We start from the raw sequence: 23,946 nt of genomic DNA, 5'->3' as shown, positions 1-23,946 counted from the left end.
CGTTGCCAGGCCAGGATGAACTGGTCAGTGTGATGTCTGTCTTTGTGTGTGTGTGAGTGTGTGTGTGTATGTGTGTGTGTGTGTGTGTGTGTGTGTGTGTGTGTGCGCCTGTGCATGCATGTGTGTGTGCGAGTCTTCTTAGGTATGACAGCTGCAAACTTGGCACACTTGTATTTGGAGAGTTTCTCCCATTGTTCTCCACAGATCCTCTCAAGCTCTGTCAGGTTGGATGGGGAGCGTCGCTGCACAGCTATTTTCAGGTCTCTCCAGAGTTCGATCGGGTTCAAGTCCAGGCTCTGGCTCGGCCACTCAAGGACATTCAGAGACTTGTCCCGAAGCCACTCCTGCATTGTCTTGGCTCTGTACTTAGGGTCGTTGTCCTGTTGGAAGGTGAATCTTCGCCCCCAGTCTGAGGTCCTTAGCGCTCTGGAGCAGGTTTTCATCAAGGATCTCTCTGCACTTTGCTGCATTCATCTTTCCCTCGATCCTGACTAGTCTCCCAGTCCCTGCCGTTGAAAAACATCCCCACAGCATGATACTGCCACCACCATGCTTCACCGTGGGGATGGTGTAAGGTTTCCTCCAGACGTGATGCTTGGCATTCAGGCCAAAGAGTTCAATCTTGGTTTCATTAGACCAGAGAATATTGTTTCTCATGGTCTGAGACTCCATTATGTGCCTTTGGCAAACTCCAAGTGGGCTGTCATGTGCCTTTTACTGAGGAGTGGCTTCCGTCTGACCACTCTACCATAAATGCCTGATTGGTGGAGTGCTGCAGAGATGGTTGTCCTTCTGGAAGGTTCTCCCATCTCCACAGAGGAACTCTGGAGCTCTGTCAGAGTGACCATCGGGTTCTTGGTCACCTCCCTGACCAAGGCCCTTCTCCCCCGATTGCTTAGTTTGGCCGGGCGGGCAGCTCGAGGAAGAGTAACAAACATGAAAAAATGAAAGGGGTCTGAATACTTTTCGAATGCACTGTACCTCTAGCCAAGCATGACCAATCACAGTTGTTTCAGGAGATATTTAGTGTCTGTGTGATACATTGATACATTCACTGTGGCACGATCAATTCATCACATCCTCTCGCCTCGCCTCCTTCGCAAAGCGCATTGGAAGAGAAGATCCACATCTCCACCCCTCGGACCTCCTCATCCAATGCCTTTAGAGAAGGATGTGAGGAATTAAGGAAATACAATTGAGACTCATGTGCCCCTAGGGTCTGTGCCAACCCCAGTGTGGTGGTGGTCTTGCCCTCACCCAGTGTAGTGGGTGTAATCCTGCCAAGAGGATGTCAGAGGTCAAGGGCAGTTACAGATTCAATGTAGTGCCATTTGGCCTACAACATGTGCCCTTCGACTCACATGCCAGACAGTTCTTGGGGATAGGGGCCAGTACACATTGGCTAGTTCTTCTGTCTGTCAAGAAATGTTGCGGGATAATGGTTGAGCCTGCTGCAATGATTGGATTAGAACAAGCCACTCTCCCAATGCTCTTGTTTCCCCAGACAGACACACACGTTTCACTCACTCACAGGCACTCGTCTCAGGGAGCAAGTCTCCCCTTTCCAAACATTGTGTATGAATCAGAGTCCATAGCTAGTCATTGTTGTTCAATCTTTTCCTGTCTACTTTGCTGAGGCCATATGGTTGTTTTAGTCTGTCTACTTTGCTGAGGCCATATGGTGTTTTAGTCTGTCTACTTTGCTGAGGCCATATGGTTGTTTTAGTCTGTCTACTTTTGTCACGTTCCTGACCTTGTTTTCCTTTTGTATAGTTGTGTTTAGTGGGTCAGGACGTGAGCTGGGTGGGCAGTCTGTGTTGTTTGTTCTATGTAAAGTGTCAGTGTTAATTGACCTTGTATGGCTCTCAATCAGAGGCAGGTGGTTTACGTTTTCCTCTGATTGAGAACCATATATAGATAGGTTGTTTCACATTGTTTGTTGTGGGTGGTTGTCTTCCGTGTCTGTATGTCTACCACACGGGACTGTTTCGTTTGTCGTTTCGTATATGTAGTCTGTTCCTGTTCGTGCGTTCTTCGTAGTTTGTAAGTTCTCAAGTCAGGTCTGTCTACATTGTTTATTTGTTTTGTAGTCTGTTAAAGTGTTTCGTGTTTCGTCTTACTTTAATAAACTTCAGTATGTCATATAACAACGCTGCGCTTTGGTCCAATCCCTACTCCTCCTCTTCGGACGCAGATAGCCAATTGTCTTTGGTGTGCAGGAGTGTCTGATCACGCCATCACTGAAAAAGGTCATAGTAGCTAGAGCACGTGGAGCGCTTCTCTCATAAATTACATTATACTGATGTAGGCCTACAGTGATGCCAATTCTCCCCTGTTCTCTTTACTAATGTGGTTGTATCCTTATGGTGACTACTGCTGTTCCTGGTACGTGTGTTAGGACTTGGTCCTTGGTTACTGTCCAATTCATACTGTAGGAGCAATTTAAAGATATAACTACAACGGTTGTATTGACTGACTGAGTAACTGACTGACTGACTGAGTAACTGTCTGACTGGCTGACTGACTGAGTAACTGGTTGACTGGCTGGCTGGCTGACTGACTGACTGAGTAACTGGTTGACTTGCTGGCTGGCTGACTGACTGACTGAGTAACTGACTGACTGGCTGGCTGGCTGACTAACTCGTTGACTGGCTGGCTGGCTGACTGACTGACTAACTGACTGACTGACTGGCTATCTGGCTGGTTGACTAATTGACTGACTGGCTGGCTGGCTGGCTGGCTGGCTGGCTGGCTGGCTAACTGACTGACTGACTGACTGGCTGGCTGGCTGACTGACTAACTGACTGACTGGCTGGCTAACTGACTGACTGACTGACTGGCTGGCTGGCTGGCTGGCTGGCTGGCTGGCTGGCTGGCTGGCTGGCTGGCTTACTGACTGACTGGCTGGCTAACTGATTATCACCTGGTCACCTTTATGAAACCCAAATTAACCTGAGATAAGTGTAAAAGGCACAAGTCTTCTAAAGTGAATATATCAAGTCTATACCAGAGATATCAAGACTATACCAGAGATATCAAGACTATACCAGATATATCAAGTCTAAACCAGAGATATCAAGTCTATACCAGAGATATCAAGTCTATACCAGACATATCAAGTCTATACCAGAGATATCAAGTCTAAACCAGAGATATCAAGACTATACCAGAGATATCAAGTCTATACCAGAGATATCAAGACTATACCAGAGATATCAAGACTATACCAGAGATATCAAGTCTAAACCAGAGATATCAAGACTATACCAGAGATATCAAGTCTATACCAGAGATATCAAGACTATACCAGAGATATCAAGTCTAAACCAGAGATATCAAGACTATACCAGAGATATCAAGTCTATACCAGAGATATCAAGACTATACCAGAGATATCAAGTCTATACCAGAGATATCAAGTCTATACCAGAGATATCAAGTCTATACCAGAGATATCAAGACTATACCAGAGATATCAAGACTATACCAGAGATATCAAGACTATACCAGAGATATCAAGACTATACCAGAGATATCAAGACTATACCAGAGATATCAAGTCTATACCAGACATATCAAGTCTAAACCAGAGATATCAAGACTATACCAGAGATATCAAGTCTAAACCAGAGATATCAAGACTATACCAGAGATATCAAGTCTATACCAGAGATATCAAGTCTATACCAGAGATATCAAGTCTAAACCAGAGATATCAAGTCTATACCAGAGATATCAAGTCTATACCTGGGTTGAGGTTCCTGTGGCTTCAGCTTAGCGTCAGAAATGTTCCACTTTCCTGGCTGGTACGTCTTGAGGAAGCACTTCACACTGGACATTGTTCTAGAAATGACAAAGAAAGAAAGTACGAGATTAAACAGTTATTGAATTTTTTTTCTCCCCAAAAATATGTTCAGCAGCTAAAGTGATAATATAAACATCTTCATTTAAAACTACAAAAAAAGAGTGCTATTTTTTTTAGAACTGTAAGTTCAACCCCCTTTATGGGGTTGTGTTTCTGATAGAACCATTACAACTAAATTAGAAAACAAGAAAATGACTTCCTAAGTGAACATTGATTTTTTTATATAGGTGTGTTTCTAATAGAACCATTACAACTAAATGAGAAAACAAGAAAATGACTTCCTGGGTAAAATGAGACACTCAAAAGCAATGAAAGAGAAAGACAGTGATGCGTCCCAAATGGTACCCTATTCCTAATTTAGTGCACTACTTTTGATCAGGTCCAATATGGTACCATTTAAGATGTAGCCAGTAAATGCATAACTAGCACCTCCCTTTTAGTCAAAGCCCCAAGGATTAATTTCAGTAAACAATTGTAGATTTACTTCTGTTTGTTGGCTGCATGAAAAAAAAGAACAGCCATAGAGGGGTTCAAGTCAAGATAATTATGTGACCATAAAATAGACAGTTAAGAATTAGTCCAATATTTTATTATGTGTGGTTTTAGTATCATTATCTTAGAGAGGAAAATCAGGAAGGTAATTGTCCCCCATGGCTCAAAATGAGTGACTGTGCATTATAATATTAAAGTATGAATTAGGCTGTTTGAGAAGGTTTGAGTCCTAAGCAACCTGCAAACACATTATTTCAAGTACAATAGGCCAACATAGCTACTGTAGTAGGTTAAAGCTGTGTGCTTCAAAACCTTGGTAGAGCATGGGTGGAGTAGCCATGGTGGTGCTCATGAATTTCCTTTCTTTTTTGGCTTCAGACCAATGCCTTCTTCTCACTTCATTAACCTTCTTGGTAGTCTTAAACAAATCTACTTTGAAACAAAAGTATACATCTCACACACATGGTTATGGGCTTAAAAAAAGGAGCCACCTGTACCATGTCAGATATAGAGATGGAATGTATTACATTTTGAGTTTGCATCCCAATATGAAACTTTATATACATCACAGAAGACTGAAATATAACATAACCATTTGACAAAGAAACACCGGATTTTCAGCTTATTTAAAAAAATGTTTTAGGAATTAATTATTATAAAAAAAATATGAAATACTATTCCACCCATGAGGCCACTAGAGGGCGATATGGTCATTTGACTGCAGGAAGGATATATATACACAGCATAATTTTTTGTTTAAAATTTTTATACTGGAAGGTGATTTTCTGTTAAAGGTGCATTATACAACATTTCTACATGCAAAGCCAGATTTTTTTGGAGTAACCAAGTCTGCCATTGACAGTGCTATTGCAACCTTTAATTTGGAGTGTGACCCTCACCTGTGTAGCTAATGAGCTCTATGCAGCTGTTAAGAGTACTGTACAGTGGATGAAACATTCTCCCAGGTCGCCCGAGAGAGCTTCACCGCATTGATACTGGTCAGCCTGGGAACACACACACACAGACAAATCTATAGCAACACATATAGCAACACATATAGCAACACATATAGCAACACATTTAGCAACAGATGCTTAGGAATAGGTAGAGAAAGGCACACCTTCAGAGACTGCATAGCAAACATTGTACATGTGTCAAATAAACCCAAACACACACACACACACACACATATGCTGGTGTGCACGGTGAACAAACACACACACACACGCGCGCGTGCACACACACACACACACACACACACACACACACACACACACACACACACACACACACACACACACACACACACACACACACACACACACACACACACACACACACACACACACACACACACACACACACTACATGTCATATTGGAAGTGAACATACACATTCACTCTTAGAAAAAATGGTTCCAAAAGGGTTCATCAGCTGTCCCCTCTAAATGGAACCCAAAAGAGTTCTACTTGGAACCAAAAGGGTTCTACCTGGAACCAAAAGGGTTCTTCAAAGGGGACAGCCTAAGAACCCTTTTAGGTTTTAGAGTGTAAAAATAAGGGTGTTTAACATACACACATATTGTATGTAGGATCTTAATTTGAGCCAGTTTGCTACAGCAGGAAAGAATCCTGCAGCAACAGGAAATGCGATTTATTATATGAATGGATTTTTTTGTAGGGTTTGATACATTTTTCGTCAGGGCAAATCATGTCTGACATTTTAAAGTGGAAATTACAAACCTTGAATACCCTACAAGTTTGAAGGAAAATTCTCAGCAATAAAAGAGTGATCAAATTAAGGTCCTACATCGGTACAGTATATGCATAGCACGTGTATCATCAGTCTCACTCTGTATGCCTGTCTCTCTCTCTCACACACACACACACACACACACACACACACACACACACACACACACACACACACACACACACACACACACACACACGCACACACACACACATACACACACACACACACACACACACACACACACACACACACACACACACACACACACACACACACACACACACACACACACACAAACACACACCTAAACACTATCCTTAAATAGTTACTGATGTCAGCAGGTCATGTCACTCTCAGGAAAAGAAAGGTCAACAGAGTTCATTATGTTAATAGTTAGCAGGAATTGGAAGTGCAGTATAATGACATGTTTTTGTCTACACTGAGTGTACAAAACATTAAGAACACCTTCCTAATAATATTGAGTTGCACCATCACCCCCCCCCCCCCCCGCCCTCAGATTAGTCTCAGTTTGTCGGGGCATGGACTCTACAGGGTGTCGAAAGCGTTCCATAGGGATGCTGGTCCATGATGACGCCCAGAGTTATGTCAAGTTGGCTGGATGTCCTTTGGGTGGTGGACCATTCTTGATACACACAGGAAACTGTTGAGTGTGAAAAAAAACAGCAGCGTTGCAGTTCTTGACACAAACCGGTGCACCTGGCACCTACTACCATACTACTACCATACTACTACCATACTACTACCATACTACTACCATACTACTACTATACTACTACCATACTACTACCATGCTACTACCATACTACTACTATACTACTACCATACTACTACTATACTACTACCATAGTACTACTATACTACTACTATACTACTACCATACTACTACCATACTAATACCATACTACTACCATACTACTACCATACTAATACCATACTACTACCATACTACTACCACACTACTACCATACTACTACCACACTACTACCATACTACTACCATACTACTACCATACTACTACTATACTACTACTATACTACTACCATACTACTACTATACTACTACTATACTACTACCATACTACTACCATACTACTACCATACGACTACCATACTACTACTATACTACTACCATACTACTACCATACTACTACCATACTACTACTATACTACTACTATACTACTACCATACTACTACCATGCCACTACCATACTACTACCATACTACTACTATTCTACTACCCTACTACTACCATACTACTACCATACCCCGTTCAAAGACACTTAAATATTTCTCCTTGCCCATTAACCCTCTGAATGGCACACATACACAATCCATTTCTCTATTGTCTCAAGGCTTAAAAATCCTCCCCTTAATCTACACTGATTGAAGTGGATTTAACAAGTGCCATCAAAAATGGATCATAGCTTTCACCTGGATTCACCTGGTCAGTCTATGCCATGGAAAGAGCAGTTGTTCATAATGTTTTGTAAACTCAGTGTATTTGTTGTGTTAATATCTAAGTATTTCCAAAGTGTAAACAAGTAAATTATTATTAACTTAAAAATCCAAGACAAATATGTCCTCACTGCCACTATGAGTTGATTGTGAGAGGGTGTGACCGTGTACGTTAATATTAGTAGTAGGACTAACAGTACTACTATACTAATAGTACTAAGAATAGTAGTGGTGGTCGGTGCCGTTTATTAAGATGAGGGAGGAGGATTTGTTTTTTAATGAGCATGGCCTCATTTCTTTTACAGCATATTAGATGACTATCATTCATATTTTATTTACCCAGCTCAATGTAACATCAATAGGTTTAGGTTACTACATGATACTCAAATGTTTCCTATACCCATCATGAGGTTGCTACAACCTAGCCTATGAATGAAAGTTTACAATGTGGGTGCACAGGTCAAGATAAATGTTTGTAATCACATTCAATACCGCCTTGCACACTCTTGCCTGCATCTAGTTTATCTAGGGTGTAGTTGTTAGTCCAATAGTTGCAAACGAGAGCTTCTATTGGACAAATTCAAGTATGTTTATTCTTGTTTCATTCCGTTTGCTTCCGTTCAAGAAATGTTTTTCAACAGAATTGGTGGAATGAATACACCCCTGATCACCGCAAACACAGTTCACTTTCATAGCAGCCACATACAAACAGCACAATCATTTGCTCGTATAATTCCTTCTTTCATCTACGCGCTCCCGTCCTCTCACCTTTTATCTTCGCTTGTGGACTTCAGTGTACAACACATCAGCAAGAAATTTAGCAGTTACACCGGTGGGCCCCAGTGGCATTACATTTATAAAATCAAAAGCTTACCTTGATTTTGAAGAGTTCCAGTGTTGAATAGCCATAGCCAGCTAGCTATCATAACATCCCTTTCTGTTTGAGCCGGGTGTTTGAGTAGGCTAAACTAGCTAGCTGCATTCGCTAGCTAGGTAAGTGAAAGTAAAATAATATATACAACGAAGCATAGCTATCGCTCTCTCTCTCACATCATTTTTGAATGAATGAATTTGTTCGAAACTGTTCAACTATTTTGTCTTTCTCTCTCTTTGAGTCACCTACTCACCACATTTTATGCATTGCAGTGCTAGCTAGCTGTAGCTTATGCTTTCAGTACTAGATTTGTTCTCTGATCCTTTGATTTGGTCAACAACATGTCAGTTCATACTGCAAGAGCTCTGAAAGGTTGGAGGACATCCTTCCGAAGTTGTCAAAATTACTGTGTAAGTCTATGGAAGGGGATGAGAATCATGAGCCTCCTATGTTTTGTATTGAAGTAATTGCACCCAGAGGAGGACGGAAACTAGCTGTCCTCCAGCTACACCATGGTGCTACCCCAGAGAGTGCTGTTGAGGCTACTGTAGACCTTCATTGCAACACAGTGTGATTCAATCAATAATTTGGTAAAGTAAATATATTTAGGATTGTTTAAAAAAAAAGGATAACTTTGTTTGAATATTTTTATGAAATTCACTGAGGAGGATGGTTACTCCCCTTCCTCCTCCGAGGAGCCTCCACTGAGTGGTAGTATGTTTACATGCTAATATAAATAGTAGCGTATATGTACCCGGCTTCCTGTCAGTCAGTTACTCACCCATCCTTACTCACTCATCCAATTCCATTCACTCACCCATCCACATCCTTCTCTGGGGTCACGGCATTAGTCACCTTCTCTGTGTCCATGGGGATGATAGAGTCCAGGGTAAGCTCTGTGTCCATGGGGTTGATAGAGTCCAGGGGCAGCTCTGTGTCCATGGGGTTGATAGAGTCCAGGGGCAGCTCTGTGTCCATGGGGTTGATAGAGTCCAGGGGCAGCTCTGTCTATGGGGTTGATAGAGTCCAGGGGCAGCTCTGTGTCCATGTGGTTGATAGAGTCTAGGGGCAGCTCTGTGTCCATGTGGTTGATAGAGTCCAGGGAGGGGCCTCTGGGTTCTCATTGACCGCTACAATGCAGGCCAAGGCAGACCTGTGCAGGCCAAGATTTTAAAGTGGTGGTCAGGGATTGGTGAGGAAGTGCTCGTACACACTAATAACATAGCCCTATTATTACAATGCTGATCAAATCATCTTCATATCTAAAGACTAAGGACCATATCAAACTTGATTAAAAGTTCAGATCTAAAGACTAAGGACTATATCAAACTTGTTTAAAAGTTAATATCTAAGGATTAAGAACCATATCAAACTTTTTTTAAACTGTATTTCAAATGCTTTACAAGGCCTATCTTTTTTTGCTTAGCTTGAGGATTCAACGTCCTTCTGGGGCAAATGTGGCCAAAGCTGTATCCATATCAATGTATTTTTAAATGTTTTATTTTTTTCAAACTGTGTGTGTGTGTATTTGAATAAACCGAACAAGGAAAGAGAGCTTCTTCGTTCTTGTTCGGTCTATTCAAATACACACCACTCTGGCAGTAAGGGCATGAATGTAAAAACATACATGTAGAACGCCATTACAACACTGGTTCTAGTAGTTGTATTTCTAGGCCAATTCTACTCACCTCATCCGCTGTGGCAGTCTGGCAGTCAGACATGGTTGGCATTGATTCCAATCTATGGAAATGGTGGCTGTGATTAGCATTAGCATGGTATTCTCATTGCAAGTGTAAAGAGAGGAAACCTCATAGTTTGAAAACTAATCAACGCTTCCAAGCTGCTTAGCCACACATACTTTGAGTAGGCGGCATCAAGTAGCCTAGCGTTAGTAGGGAAAAGCAAACAAATTAAACTCACACCTTCTAGCGAGCAAACAATCAACACATTTACCTAAAAGTCATCTGAAGAAGTGTGGGAGAAGAAGAAGAGAAAGACCCTTAAGAATCACAGAAAATGTGTTGAAGACACTCTTGGTATAACATGAAGGATACACAAAAGGGCTTTTCACACTACTGACCAGAGCTGAACTCAGCCCAACTGAAACAAGCTGTACTGAGCTGACCCGGCTACGCCTCCACCACAGTTGATGGAACTGTTCTGGAAAGGACAACATGAAAATAACATATCCAAGCCTGCAAGATACAGTTTGGGTTGGTGCGAAAAGGGTAAAAGACACACCTGCAACACTACCAGACCTGGCCAGAAGCCAGGGAACTGACCCCTCATCCCCTCCACCTGCAACACTACCAGACCTGGCCAGAAGCCAGGGAACTGACCCCTCATCCCCTCCACCTGCAACACTACCAGACCTGGCCAGAAGCCAGGGAACTGACCCCTCATCCCCTCCACCTGCAACACTACCAGACCTGGCCAGAAGCCAGGGAACTGACCCCTCATCCCCTCCACCTGCAACACTACCAGACCTGGCCAGAAGCCAGGGAACTGATCTCTCATCTCCTCCACCTGCAACACTACCAGACCTGGCCAGAAGCTAGGGAACTGACTCCCCTTCACTCCAACACACAGTAATGCTGCAGTGTAATAGGCTGCTCACTGAGATGTCTTGTTGTACGAGACGACTGTCGCCACGGTGCGCATGCCTCCTCTGCATCCTGTTGACCCTAGACAGAGGGTGTTGACCCTAGACAGAGGGTGAGGACCCTAGATGGAGGGTGTGGACCCTAGACGGAGAGTGTGGATCCGGGACCCTAAACGGAGGGTGAGAACCCTAGATGGAGGGTGAGGACACTAGATGGAGGGTGTGGACCCTAGACGGAGGGTGAGGACTCTAGACGAAGGGTGCGGAACCAGGACCCTAGACGACCCTAGGCGAAGGGTGTGGATCCTAGATGGAGGGTGAGGACCCTAGATGGAGGGTGAGGACACTAGACAGAGGGTGTTGACCCTAGACTGACCCTAGACGGAGGGTATGAATCCAGGACCCTAGATGGAGGGTGTGGACCCTAGACGGAGGGTGTGGACCCTAGACGGAGGGTGTGGATTCAGGACCCTAGACGGAGGGTGAGGACTCTAGACAGAGGGTGTTGACCCTAGACAGAGGGTGTTGACCCTAGACTGACCCTAGACGGAGGGTATGGATCCAGGACCCTAGATGGAGGGTGTGGACCCTAGACGGAGGATGTGGATCCAGGACCCTAGACAGAGGGTGAGGACCCTAGACAGAGGGTGTTGACCCTAGACGGAGGGTATGGATCCAGGAACCTAGACGGAGGGTGAGGACCCTAGATGGAGGGTGAGGACCCGAGACGGAGGGTGAGAACCCTAGACGGAGGGTGAGGACCCTAGACGGAGGGTGAGAACCCTAGACGGAGGGTGAGGACCCTAGACGGAGGGTGAGAACCCTAGACGGAGGGTTGAGCACACTAGACGGAGGGTGAGGACACTAGACGGAAGGTAAGGACACAAGACGGAGGGGTGAGGATGGAAAAGAAAAGCATGGCTGACAACTGAGAACAAGTGAGAACATCACAAGTGACATTTTTACCACAGCTACAAATATAGAGCAAACCATGTCACTGCAAACCTATACAACATATGAATGAAGAGATGAAGAGGGAAAGACGGAGAGATGGTAGATGGAAAGATGAAGAGATGATTAGGGGGAAATAGAGAGATGGTAGATGGAAAGATTAAGAAATGGAGAGATGGGAGTTGGGAGATGGAAAGATGAAGAGATGAAGAGGGAGAAATGGAGAGATGGTAGATGGAAGATGAAGAGACGGAGAGATGAAGAGACGGATAGATAAACTGATGGAGAGATGGTATAGGGTATAGGGTATAATACTCCAACATAGTGGTCTAGGCAACTCCTCCTCCTATTAGTGTGTGTGTGTGTGTATGCGTGTGCGTGTGTGTGTGTGTGTGTGTGTGTGTGTGTGTGTGTGTGTGTGTGTGTGTGTGTGTGTGTGTGTGTGTGTGTGTGTGTGTGTGCGCGTGTGTGTGTGTGTGTGTGTGTGTGTGTGTGTGTGTGTGTGTGTGTGTGCGTGTGTCCTCCCCGTCCATTACTGGAGCTCTCTCTCTTTCAAAGTGCAGCTGGGGAGGCTTCCAGCTGTATTTTATCAGTCTCTGGATTTTCCGTGTCATTCCTGCCTACTCCAGACTGAACTTGCTACTCCAGACTGAACGTGAACTAGGTAGATAAGTCTCCCTGTCAAGGCTATTGGTTTAGAAAGAGTATTTATAACATGGGGAAAGTTGCAACTCTAGGTTCAAACCAAATTTCCAGGGGCAGGGGGTTTGGTTAAAGCCCCCATGCAGTCTTTGTAATTGTATTTTTCAATCATCACTGTATGCCTAATAAATCACTGTGCCCGTTTATTTAATTAAAATAACTCCCAAATTATAAAAAAAAAAATATATTTCCCTGAGCCTCCTTTGACCCTTGAAATGCTCAGTCTGATCATGTGGGTGTTTGGAAACAAATATGAAGATATTTATATAGACAGCCCTGATTGGCTGATATGATGGTCTAGAGCCCACCTCCTTACCCAGATGAAGTCATTGGTCTATTATAATTTGATCACATTGTGATGTCATGATGTGGGGCAAAAGTTCCATCCCATCTGAACAGGCTGATTCCAGGCATTTTTCTGAGTGTTATTTCTACCTCATGGTGTGGAAATATCACCAAAAACCCCCAGTAAATTCACATTTTTAATTGCACTGGCCCTTTAAACAGAAACTCAGAGGTTGGGAAGTGTAGTGGGCCTTCCCATTACTGGGTCTACTCCCAGCCAATCAGAATCCATTCTGACATGGGGGAGTGTGGATTGTTTTTGGAATCATACCTTGTTTTCCTCCTCCTTTGCTACCAGAAGTGGCTACCTTTCCCTTTCCTAGGAGTAGGAACATGGGTAGCTTTCTCTTCAGGAATGAGCCGAGTCAGTATGCTTGCTTGCGCAAAAGTTACTGAAAGCCTGGCCCTCTTCTCTCTCTCTGTCTCTGTCTCTCTCTCTCTCTGTCTCTGTCTCTGTCTCTCTGTCTGTCTCTCTCTCTCTGTCTCTGTCTCTGTCTCTCTCTGTCTCTCTGTCTCTCTCTCTCAATATATATATATATATATATATATATATATATATATATATATATATATATATATTTCAGACATAACTCTTTCTCTGCATGCCAAGGAAAATATAACAACCTCCTGTGAGAGCTCAGCTTTGAACAGAGATGAAAGACCTGGGCCATGTTCATTAGGCACCAAACGGGAAACAGACTGGAACAGTGAGGGACCTCCTGGGCTTATCCAGTCAGAAATGCGAATTTTACTTAACTGTTGAAAATAAATAAAAATTAAATCATTGTGTGCCCTGATGAATACTGTCCTGCTAACCCTATTGCCTTCTGTGCTGAGTGGACTATAGTCACATAAATTGGACTCGGAGTCTGACTCTAGTCACAAATTTGGTGACTTGAGACTTGACTTGATACAAAATAAAACTTGACAGTTGACTTGGACTTGGAGCCTCAGGACTCGGCTTTGACTTGAGACTGATGACTTATTATCTGGCCAGGTTTTGATGTTTTGTCACTCATTTTGTGGCACAGAGTCTACATGGATTACTCTCCACGCAACCAGAAACAGTAGCCGCAGCATGGCTCCTGCGGGAAAAAAATGCTAGTAAGACACCCAATCGGCACTCTGATTGGATCAGCAAAATGTCAATCAACACAGGTCGGGTGAGCTAGCGAACAGATTGCCGATTTCCTATACAGCTACAGTGGGGCAAAAAAGTATTTAGTCAGCCACCAATTGTGCAAGTTCTCCCACTAAAAAAGATGAGAGAGGCCTGTAATTTTCATCATAGGTACACTTCAACTATGACAGACAAAATGAGAAAAAAAATCCAGAAAATCACATTGTAGGATTTTTTATGAATTTATTTGCAAATTATGGTGGAAAATAAGTATTTGGTCAATAACAAAAGTTTATCTCAATACTTTGTTATATACCCTTTGTTGGCAATGACAGAGGTCAAATGTTTTCTGTAAGTCTTCACAAGGTTTTCCCACACTGTTGCTGGTATTTTGGCCCATTCCTCCATGCAGATCTCCTCTAGAGCAGTAATGTTTTGGGGCTGTTGCTGGGCAACACGGACTTTCAACTCCCTCCAAAGATTTTCTATGGGGTTGAGATCTGGAGACTGGCTAGGTCACTCCAGGACCTTGAAATGCTTCTTACGAAGCCACTCCTTCGTTGCCCGGGCGGTGTGTTTGGGATCATTGTCATGCTGAAAGACCCAGCCACGTTTCATCTTCAATGCCCTTGCTGATGGAAGGAGGTTTTCACTCAAAATCTCACGATACATGGCCCCATTCATTCTTTCCTTTACACGGATCAGTCGTCCTGGTCCCTTTGCAGAAAAACAGCCCCAAAGCATGATGTTTCCACCCCCATGCTTCACAGTAGGTATGGTGTTCTTTGGATGCAACTCAGCATTCTTTGTCCTCCAAACACGACGAGTTGAGTTTTTACCAAAAAGTTATATTTTGGTTTCATCTGACCATATGACATTCCCCCAATCTTCTTCTGGATCATCCAAATGCTCTATAGCAAACTTCAGACGGGCCTGGACATGTACTGGCTTAAGCAGGGGGACACGTCTGGCACTGCAGGATTTGAGTCCCTGGCGGCGTAGTGTGTTACTGATGGTAGGCTTTGTTACTTTGGTCCCAGCTCTCTGCAGGTCATTCACTAGGTCCCCCCGTGTGGTTCTGGGATTTTTGCTCACCGTTCTTGTGATCATTTTGACCCCACGGGGTGAGATCTTGCGTGGAGCCCCAGATCGAGGGAGATTATCAGTGGTCTTGTATGTCTTCCATTTCCTAATAATTGCTCCCACAGTTGATTTCTTCAAACCAAGCTGCTTACCTATTGCAGATTCAGTCTTCCCAGCCTGGTGCAGGTCTACAATTGTGTTTCTGGTGTCCTTTGACAGCTCTTTGGTCTTGGCCATAGTGGAGTTTGGAGTGTGACTGTTTGAGGTTGTGGACAGGTGTCTTTTATACTGATAACAAGTTCAAACAGGTGCCATTAATACAGGTAACGAGTGGAGGACAGAGGAGCCTCTTAAAGAAGAAGTTACAGGTCTGTGAGAGACAGAAATCTTGCTTGTTTGTAGGTGACCAAATACTTATTTTCCACCATAATTTGCAAATAAATTCATTAAAAATCCTACAATGTGGTTTTCTGGAAAAAAAATTCTGATTTTGTCTGTCATAGTTGAAGTGTACCTATGATGAAAATGACAGGCCTCTCTCATCTTTTTAAGTGGGAGAACTTGCACAATTGGTGGCTGACTAAATACTTTTTTTGCCCCACTGTATATGATCCGGTCAGTGGTGGGAAAAGCACCCAATAGTAAAGATACCTTCATAGAAAATAACTCAATAAAAGTGAAAGTCACCCAGCAAAATACTACTTGAGTAAAAGTCAAAAAGTATTTGTTTTTAAATATACTTACGTATCAAAAGTAAATGTAATTGCTAATATATACTTAAGTATCAAAAGTAAAAGTATAAATCATTTCAAATGTCTTATATTAAGCAGATCAGACGGCACAATTTTCATGTTCTTTTAATTTACAGATAGCCAGGGGCACACCGACACTCAGACATACTTTACAGATTAATCATTTGTGTTAAGTGAGTCCAGCAGATCAGAGGCAGTGGGGATGACCCGGGATGTTCTCTTGATAAGTATTTTATTTTTGTCTCTGTATTTATGTATTTATTTAACCTTTATTTAACTAGGCAAGTAAGTTAAGAACAAATTCTTATTTACAATGACGGCCTACCAAAAGGCAAAAGACCTCCTGCGGAGATGGGGTTTGGATTAAAAATACAAATAAAATACAAATATAGGACGAAACACACATCAGAATGATGAACTGGACAATTTTCCTGTCCTGCTAAGGATTCAAAATGTAACGAGTACTTTTGGATGTCAGGGAAAATGCATGGAGTAAAAAGCACATTGTTTTCTTTAGGAATGTAGTGAAGTAAAAGTAACATTTCTCCAATATATAAATTGTAAAATAAAGTACTGATACCCCAAAAAACTACTTCAGTAGTACTTTAAAGTATTTTTACTTAAGTACTTTACACCACTGAATCGGGTGCAGCGCAAGCGTTACATTGCAGGGAGAGAGGATTGCCATAATAAATAAATATCCAGCTCCAAAAATGGTTTGGTGATCAAGAATATTAAATGTTTACTTTGCAAGCTCACCAGCAATGGGGCAACAAGTACTAGCAATGGGCATACTGGTCTTTTGATATGTAGCCTAACAATTGCTTGCCAGTTATAATTTACTTATAGAGCTTGCATTTTGAATGTGGTGTTAAAATGAATTATTAATGTGGCAAAGACGCACCATAGAATTGGAGTGATTTTTTTCTCTTGTTGAAATGTTTGCTGTTGCTTTCACACATGTAAACGCATAGGCCCTAAATCTATATTCCATCTAATACTACAATATTGCTATCGATTCATCATTCCATCCCCATTTATTGCAACACGTAGACATTTCTGTTTCATGTTTGATAGGCCTACGATACATTTTCATTAGCCAACTATGTATTACCCTGCTCTGAGTGGGCGCAATGTTTATAGTACACATAACTTTCGCAAAAGTCATGAGGTAGAAGTTATGTGTATTTAATTCAATGTATGGTTTCCTTTGTTCATAGATACAGTATTTCCCTTTCATGGGTTATGCCGGATTTCCGTGTGTCTGTTGCCACGTTAAAATCAACTTTGAACTCGAAAACCTCCGACTGATGCCTTCAGTGCGTTCAAAACATCTGGGAACTCGGAAATAAACGAGCTCCGACTGGGAAACATCGATTTGAACGGTCATCCAACTCGGAATTCTAACTCGGGAACTCGGGCCTCTTGCTAGAGCTCCGACTTTCCGACCTGAAGATCACTGACGTCATGATTTGACATCGTATTTTTCCGAGTTCGCAGTTGTTCTCAACGCAGCATAAATCCCATGTGTCTGTCATTTTTGTTGCGCGTAATAGGAGCGCGCCTCTCAGTGCGCATAGAAATAGGCTACGTGGCCAGCGCTCCACGCTTGACCCGTTCTACTTGGGACTCGATTTGAGAGTCGGACCTTGTGACTTGAGACTTGCTTGTGACTCGAATAATAGTGACTTGGTCACACCTCTGCTTCTGTGTGTACATTGCAATAAATTAGTCAGTCTGACCTACCTTTGTACAGTGAGTGTTTCATAACAGGGCATAGCCAAAGCCTCATTGTTGACCACAATGGGTGTTAATAATCCCACTACTACAGCCAACACACACATTCAATAACTAAACTAGATTTACTGGAGTGGGTGGGTGCGAGAGTTATTTTGAGTCACAGAGAAACTGTTGCTGAAAAAACAACTTGATTTTCCATGAAATCTCTGGAAAAACAAATGAATCAACACTTTGCATATTAATTATTGGGAAGATTAAGCCATGACTTCATGACGTCTAAAAAACTATTTTCTCAATCAGTTTTTGCCTCAGCTGTACTGTATGTGCAGTTTTCTCAAAACCTTTTTGAACCCATTTCAAATGTATCTTTGTATTAGAAGTACTCATTCAAAGGAACAGAACACACGTACAAAATGGAGCCATGACGTGAATTGTACATCAAAGCCATAATATTTTAATTACATATTGTTTATTCGTGTGTTATCAATTATTATAAATATTATAAAGGGTAATGCATAGAATGCTTAGAAATGCTTAGACATTTTTATAAATGTTCACAAATAATGACAGCTAACCTTCAAAAGAGACACAATTAGCCTACTTGTAAAAAATGTGTTCAATCTGGTTCTTACATATAAACAGCACTCCATTGCTTCTGGTTTTGCTTGGTTTCAATGCCTTTCTTTCTCATGTGCTGTAGTCTCCCACTCCTTCGGCTGTTTGATAGAGATAGTGGCTCTGTGTTGTTTTAAGAACCATGGCGCCCTCTAGTGTTAATTTACTGGATTACAATGGTTGTTCGAACCAGTTTCTATATTTCTTTGGTTATGCAAATATTTGTTTATTAGGTAATATTAGGCCATTTAGAATAACTTAATTTCATTTCTGTATAAGGTCTATACATATACATTCTATACATTCTATACATTCATTTGGTTATGTGGTCTTATGATTTGGATGAGAATAGGCCAATTACGCCTATGTGGGGGCCCGCCCAGATAGGTTAATTGAGTATTTAGAGTCAGGAAGTAATGCCTGCTAGCAATGGCAAATGTTTTGGATACCGAGAAGGCATACATGATTTATATATATTTTTACCGCATATGTCTTACCTTGATCTTTTTAGTTTAAATGTAATATTGAAACCTTTGTTTACCTTGCACTTATCATTTTGGATTCTATTATAAAACATTTTAAGTGTTATTCTTCAAGCCATTGGATTCTTGACTTTCAATGGGATTTTGGATGTGCATCTCAAATCTTTCAACTGGTGTCCCCATGGGTATTTGAAAGCCACTACAATGGTTATCTGGGGTGTATTCATTAGGAACCAAACCAAACGGAAGTGGGACCTAACTTGAATTTGGCCAATAGAAACTCTCGTTTTTACAGTAAAACGTTCTCCATTGCGAACTGTTTTCTACGGTGTGCACTAATGATTACACACTTGGACTGTCTTATAAAACAGGCTGAGTGACATATTTAACAAGGAAAGTCAGTTAAGAATATATTCTTATTTATAATGATGGCCTACCCTAGACAACACTGGGCCAATTGTGCACCACCCTATGGGACTCCCAATCACAGCCAGATGTAATACAGCCTGGATTTGATCCAGGGACTGTAGTGACACCTCTTGCACTGAGATGCAGTGCCTTAGACCGCTGCACCATCTGGGAGCCACATAGGCCTACATAAATTACCAAATATGTTTCAGCCTTTGGATAGATATTAACGATTGCTTCAATAGATCAATAAATTACTCTTAGTGTAAAATGTGACACAAACAGTGCAGTAGGTTTTTCTACACACAGATTCATAGGATTGCAAATAAAAAAACATACATGTTGATGTGCATCAATATAAAAAAAATGATCAAGTAAAATTTCAAATGGGTAATCCACACTATTGTCTTCATCAACAGACGATTGTTGTCAATTTTGTTGTTCAAAAGGAGTCCACTAGATAGAAACCAAATATTAGAAATAAATGTTTCCCGGATTTAACCAAAGGAAAATCTGTAAACAGGTAAACACACAAAAGAGACTTGGCTGGGATAAATAATTATAAGGATACATAAAAACAGTAAAACTGAGAGATCTTTTGATTTAGTTAGAGATTTAAAGAGTCCAAGATACCCTTTGTTTGGACCAAATGCATTCCCCATTCCTGTAGTCTGCTGGCTCAATAACCTTTTTGCTCCCACAGCTCTCTACACCCCTCCAAGGAAAAAGTGGGAGTGTAGAGAATTCCTCATTAGCCAGCGTATTGGATCAAATGACTTTAGGTTTGTATTGATTTGCTGACCGGCTGGCTGTCAAGGTAAAATCACAGAGCAGACTCCCATGGCTGTCATCAATACTTCAAAAAGTAGATTCCTCAAGCCCCTCGGCTTTACTGGGGTGCTGCTAGGCCAAACAATAGGCAATACCAGGGATTGACCATCCCCTTCAGGCCTTGTCTAAACCAGGCATCTCAAGGTTCTCAGTAGCCCTGTCAGTTAATTGGCTAATTACGTATTTATCAGAAGGGGCAACATTAAGGCGTATAGGCCACAATAATGTGCTATGTTGTTGAGTTACTCCATACAACGTACGGTAAAATGCTCTAAGATGTAGTGAAACTCCCTACAATGTACTGTAAAGCGTTCCAAGATGTAGTGAAACTCCATACAACGTACGGTAAAATGCTCTAAGATGTAGTGAAACTCCATACAACGCACTGTAAAATGCTCTAAGATGTAGTGAAACTCCATACAATATACTGTAAAGCGTTCCAAGATGTAGTGAAACTCCATACAATGTACTGTAAAGCGTTCCAAGATGTAGTGAAACTCCATACAACGCACTGTAAAATGCTCTAAGATGTAGTGAAGCTCCATACAATATACTGTAAAGCGTTCCAAGATGTAGTGAAACTCCATACAATGTACTGTAAAGCTTTCCAAGATGTAGTGAAACTCCATACAACGTACTGTAAAATGCTCTAAGATGTAGTGAAACTCCATACAACGTACTGTAAAGCGTTCCAAGATGTAGTGAAACTCCATAAGTGAAACTCCATACAACGCACTGTAAAATGCTCTAAGATGTAGTGAAACTCCATACAACGTACTGTAAAGCGTTCCAAGATGTAGTGAAACTCCATAAGTGAAACTCCATACAACGCACTGTAAAATGCTCTAAGATGTAGTGAAACTCCCTACAATGTACTGTAAAGCGTTCCAAGATGTAGTGAAACTCCATACAACGTACGGTAAAATGCTCTAAGATGTAGTGAAACTCCATACAACATACTGTAAAGCGTTCCAAGATGTAGTGAAACTCCATACAACGTACGGTAAAATGCTCTAAGATGTAGTGAAACTCCATACAACGTACGGTAAAATGCTCTAAGATGTAGTGAAACTCCATACAACGTACGGTAAAATGCTCTAAGATGTAGTGAAACTCCATACAACGTACGGTAAAATGCTCTAAGATGTAGTGAAACTCCATACAACGTACGGTAAAATGCTCTAAGATGTAGTGAAACTCCATACAATGTACTGTAAAATGCTCTAAGATCTAGTGAAACTCCATACAATGTACTGTAAAATGCTCTAAGATCTAGTGAAACTCCATACAATGTACTGTAAAGTGTTCCAAGATGTAGTGAAATTGCAACCTGAACTGATCAACTGGCTGGAAATTGTGTTGTAATGTGGTAAAACAATAACAATGTGTGCACTATAAACCAATAGTTGCAATGTACAGTACAATAGGGAGTTATGCCCTACACCCCCTTGATCTATCTCCCTAATGCCAGTTAGAGACAGATTGTGCCTCATTTTCACAACCTTTGGTGTGACTAGGTGAGGGATTGAACTCCCTACCTTGCAATCTCAGGGTGTACACTCCAACCACGGGGCTATGGAGTTGGTACATCAGACTAATTCCTGTAATCAACATGTTTCACGTGGTAGAAGGACAATACCACAGTTTTTTTTACAACCAGGTAGTATACAGTACCTTCTCTGTGAAACACAAAGATGGAGGATTCTGATTCCTACTACCCAAGAAATTGACTGGAGGGGGGCCATATTATCACTGGAGGGAGGTCATATATTGGATGGAGGGGGGCCATATATTGGCTGCGGGGGGTCATATATTGGTTGGAGGGGGGCCATATATTGGTTGGAGGGGGGTCATATACTGGTTGGAGGGGGGTCATATATTGGTTGGAGGGGGGTCATATAGTGGTTGGAGGGGGGTCATATATTGGTTGGAGGGGGGTCATATAGTGGCTGGAGGGGGGTCATTTATTGGTTGGAGGGGGGTCATAAATTGGCTGGAGGGGGGTCACATAGTGGCTGGAGAGGGGTTATATGTTGGCTGAGGGGGGCCATATGTTGGCTGGAGGGGGGGTCATATCAAATCAAATCAAATTTTATTTGCCACCTACACATGGTTAGCAGATGTTAATGTGAGTGTAATTAAATGCTTGTAGAAAAAATACATAAAAAAACTAAATACTGCATAGCTTCCTAAGAACTCGAAGCGAGGCGACCATCTCTGTCAGCGCCATCACAATCAAAAGTGGCTGGAGGGGGGTCATATAATGGTTGGAGGGGGATCATATGCACACTAGGTTCTCATTGGCCCTGTCAGGTAATTGGCTAATTAAATTTTATCAGAAGCTGTTGTTTTTAAACTGATAACTCTACAGTCGTGGCCAAAAGTTTTGAGAATGACACAAATATTAATTTCCACAAAGTTTGCTGATTCAGTGTTTAGATATTTTTTTCAGATGTTACTATGGAATACTGAAGTATAATTACAAGCATTTCATAAGTGTCAAAGGCTTTTATTGACAATTACATGAAGTTGATGCAAAGAGTCAATATTTGCAGTGTTGACCCTTCTTTTTCAAGACCTCTGCAATCTGCACTGGCATGCTGTCAATTAACTTCTGGGCCACAGCCTGACTGATGGCAGCCCATTCTTGCATAATCAATGCTTGGAGTTTGTCAGAATTTGTGGGGTTTTGTTTGTCCACCCGCCTCTTGAGGATTGACCGAAGTTCTCAATGAGATTAAGGCCTGGGGAGTTTCCTGGCCATGGACCCAAAAGATCGATGTTTTGTTCCCCGAGCCACTTAGTTATCACTTTTGCCTTATGGCAAGGTGTTCCATCATGCTGGAAAAGGCATTGTTCGTCACCAAACTGTTCCTGGATGGTTGGGAGAAGTTGCTCTCGGAGGATGTGTTGGTACCATTCTTTATTCATGGCTGTGTTCTTAGGAAAATTGTGAGTGAGCCCACTCCCTTGGCTGAGAAGCAACCCCACACATGAATGGTCTCAAGGTGCTTTACTGTTGGCATGACACAGGACTGATGGTAGCGCTCACCTTGTCTTCTCCGGACAAGCTTTTTCCGGATGCCCCAAACAGTCAGAAAGGGGATTCATCAGAGAAAATTACTTTACCCCAGTCCTCAGCAGTCCAATCCCTGTACCTGTACCAATCCCTGTTTTTCCTGGAGAGAAGTGGCTTCTTTGCTGCCCCTCTTGACACCAGGCCATCCTCCAAAAGTCTTCGCCTCACTGTGCTCGCAGATGCACTCACACCTGCCTGCTGCCATTCCTGAGCAAGCTCTGTACTGGTAGACGGTCCTGGCGCTTGCTGGACTTTCTTGGGCACCCTGAAGCCTTCTTCACAACAATTGAACCGCTCTCCTTGAAGTTCTTGATGATCCTATAAATGGTGGATTTAGGTGCAATCTTACTGGCAGCAATCCTTGCCTGTGAAGCCCTTTTGTGCAAAGCAATGATGACGGCACGTGTTTCCTTGTAGGTAACCATGGTTGACAGAGGAAGAACAATGATTCCAAGCACCACCCTCCTTTTGAAGCTTCCAGTCTGTTATTCGAACTCAATCAACACGACAGAGTGATCTCCAGCCTTGTCCTCGTCAACACTCACACCTGTGTTAATGAGAGAATCACTGACATGATGTCAGCTGGTCCTTTTGTGGCAGGGCTGAAATGCAGTGGAAATGTTTTTGGGGGATTCAGTTCATTTGCATGGCAAAGAGGGACTTTGCAATTAATTGCAATCGATCTGATCACTCTTGATAACATTCTGGAGTATATGTAAATTGCCATCATACAAACTGAGGCAGCAGACTTTGTGAAAATTTATATTTGTGTCA

This window comes from Salvelinus namaycush, chromosome 29 (assembly GCF_016432855.1).
Source record: "Salvelinus namaycush isolate Seneca chromosome 29, SaNama_1.0, whole genome shotgun sequence".
NCBI lineage: Eukaryota > Metazoa > Chordata > Actinopteri > Salmoniformes > Salmonidae > Salvelinus > Salvelinus namaycush.
This window is presented reverse-complemented; position numbering follows the sequence as displayed.